General features: G+C 43.4%; 1 long non-coding RNA gene across 1 annotated transcript; it reads right to left on the reverse strand.

Annotated features, from left to right (window-relative positions):
• Positions 1 to 1,455: 1,455 nt before the first annotated feature.
• On the reverse strand, positions 1,456 to 2,696 carry LOC133300662 (uncharacterized). Its single transcript, XR_009750089.1, has 4 exons — positions 2,477 to 2,696; positions 2,103 to 2,179; positions 1,939 to 2,003; positions 1,456 to 1,507 (listed from the first exon to the last, which is right to left on the reverse strand). It is a non-coding gene; the product is annotated as an uncharacterized LOC133300662 (long non-coding RNA).
• Between the last annotated feature and the right edge of the window lie 494 nt (positions 2,697 to 3,190).

A 3,190-nucleotide genomic window follows, 5' to 3' on the forward strand; every position in this document is an offset into this window, starting at 1 on the left:
GGGCTTAAGCGCCCAGGATTGCGCGCTTGAGCGCCCTTCCCTGCAGAAAGATGGGAGGCTTACTGTCTCCGCGAGTTTTAGCGCCCAGAGTGGGGTTTAAGCGCCCAGGGTTGTGTAACACCCCGTTCTAGAACCGGTTTGTTAACATCGCATTATGATATTAAGCGCAGTTACAATCACATGGGTTCAATTAAAATCCGGATAAATTTTTCATTTTAAAACGTACCGAACTTATAATACCCAATTTCGTGATCATAACCATATTACCTTGCGGAAACAGATAAATTAAGCTTAACATCATGTTCATTTCCCATTTTTAAACCATTAATTTACTTCTTGTTTAATTCAATACTTCTACTATATTGTAGGTTTCTTCATTAGCTACCCGTGGCTTCAAACCGTGCTCAAATCGGAGCACTGTAGTCCAAGTTAGGACAATTTGAAGCAACACAAGAGAGTGTTGGTCACAGGCCCCGCGCGCTTCAGCGCGCTACCGGGCGCTCAAGCGCGCGCTATCGGGCGCTAAAGCCTCCATCTGGGCGCTTAAGCGCACGGAGGCAGTAAGCATTAGCATTTCCAGTGTGGATGGGCGCTTAAGCGCGCAACAGGGCGCTCAGGCGCGCTAGCCTGGGCGCTCAAGCTCCCACCGGGACGTTTTAGCGCGCAGAGACAGAAGCATCTCCTCCTACAGTGGCTAAGGGCGCTTAAGCGCGGACCAGGGCGCTCAAGCGCGCAACCCTGGGCGCTTAAGCCCCACCCTGGGCGCTAAAACACGAGGGGACAGTAAGCATCCCAACTTTCTGCAGCAAAAGGGCGCTTAAGCGCGAGCCAGGGCGCTCCAGCGCTCAATCCTGGGCGCTTAAGCCCCCACTTGGGCGCTCCAGCGCGAGGAGGCAGAATGCATTGGCACTCGCAGGGGCAGCAGGGCGCTTGGGCGCGCTCCTGGGCGCTTAAGCGCGCTGCCAGGGAATTCCAATTCCCACATTTCTCAAGTCCAAGCCTAGGGGAAAATGCATCCCCATTACAAACCCCAATTGTCCATGCCCCAAAACTAAATCCTAGCACTCATCCAACCTCTCCTCATGAGATTTAGCTAGAATTTGGGCAGCATGACCTTTGTTTTCTCATCGTTTACCAGTTTAAACAAAGGGGTACCTAATTGATTTTCAGCCCAACCAATTCAACAACTCAATACATAACAAGCATGCATATATTGAATTTCAAGTAGGCATCATTTACATTACATATCCTTTACAAATCATAGAACTTAGCTTACAAAACACTATGATCATTCCCTTGGCTCCCATCAACAAAAGGTGCAACCAAAGGCATGAGCATAGGCTAAGTTCATCCAATGAATCAAGATATACAAATGACCATGTGCTTTCAAAATAAAATCCTATACATGTCAACTACAAAAGGCATGCATAAACTCAAAGAAATGCCACATTTCATGCATAATCCAGATATGGCCACTTGCCACCAGAGGCTCCTGCAGCATCCTTACCTGAAAGGGGGTCCCCACAACACGGGGTGAGATATACGAATATATCCAGTAAACCAGGGGTCCTTGGAGCATCTCTCCACCCCACAGTTCCATATCAGTGTAATAGCAATAACAATAATAATGCAGTAAATACATATCTATGCAAAGTGCAATACATCTCCAGGAGAAATCCCTCGAGCTCTCAAGCTGTCCTAAGGAAACTCAGATGCAAATAGTCCTACTGGCCAGCTAACTACCAAGTATGATTTACGCATCGTCATGCCACATACCCACATAGGGAAACACCATCCTATGCCACACCAAATGCATACACATACGTATAACAAAGCATTACACTATTTTATTGCATTTATATACACTATAATCACCACTACCCTTTCAGGGCTTGGTGGAACAATCAAGGGAATTACACCCAAGGTCCGAAGGCTTACCTCAATGCTTCAGTCGACCTTTGTTCTTCACCAATGTCAACAATACTCTACTCCAAAACCAACACCTACACATGGTGTAATGCAATCAACACATTGCATCCAAGAGTATTTCACAATCAACCATCAAATGTTCAATTCAAAACACCACACAAGTGTGAGCTTACCAATTCCAATGAGCTATTCAAGCTCCATAGCTTGCTCCAATGGTTGATCACTCACGGTTGGTCCAAATGTCTCAATCCTAGACATCACAAGGATCCAATCAATCATTCAACTCACTAATTGTTCAACATGCTAGAATACTAACCAATCCAAGCATGAATTTTCCAATATTATGAACAATTATCAAATGACTATCTAGGCTCATTTCCACCGATTAAATGACATTCCTAGCATTTTCCATAACATGCTCTAAGCTCCATTCTTCCTAGAACATAGCTAATTCAACTACATTTCATAAAAATCCTAATTTACTATTCACAAACCCTAACTCATGCAAATTTCAAGGAATCATGAGGTTCAAGGGTTAGAATCTTACCACCAATGGTCACACAACCAAGGATTGATGGCTCCTCAAGCTTCAATGGAGGTAGAAACTCTCAAAACCCCAAATTTCTCCAAAGGGCCGAATTTTTGAGAGCCAATATCCCACCACACAAAGCTCCCCACTTAAAACTAAGCTTGGATTATGAAAGAGGGCGAGATTCTAAGCGATTTAGGCTTTTGAATCATCCAAAACCATCAAGGTTTGATCTCTCTCTCTCTCTCTTCTTCCCTTCCTTCCTCCTCTTTTCTCCTTCTTCTTCTTCTTCTCTCTGTTTCTTTCTCGACGGGTTGCAGGGGGGAAATGGGTTCACTTTTGGCTTTTGGTCACTTAACATTGGTTAAGTGGCTTTAAGCGGGTATTGGTTCGTCTATCTATTCAACTCCAATAATTACCAAACTTTACCCAAAAGTCTGGAATATTATTCTAGGAATATTACTATTTTTATTTTTATATTTTGGGTACTTTTTCCAGTACCCATTTATACCCCTTAATTTTCACTGAGTACACTTTTTAACTCCAAAGTGACTCAGATTCATTTAATTAAGCCTTATACTTAATTTCACTCACTAAAACATGTTTAATTAATTAATTACACTTGATTTACTAATTAATTAAGATGGGCTATTATAGTCACCCCACCTTTCAGCGATTTTGTCCGCAAAATCAAGAACGTACCTGTCCTTAAACTCAGGATACTGCCGGAGA

This window comes from Gastrolobium bilobum, unplaced genomic scaffold, assembly GCF_033153095.1.
Source record: "Gastrolobium bilobum isolate Gb01-03AN ecotype WA unplaced genomic scaffold, APGP_CSIRO_Gbil_v1 utg9733, whole genome shotgun sequence".
Lineage (NCBI taxonomy): Eukaryota > Viridiplantae > Streptophyta > Magnoliopsida > Fabales > Fabaceae > Gastrolobium > Gastrolobium bilobum.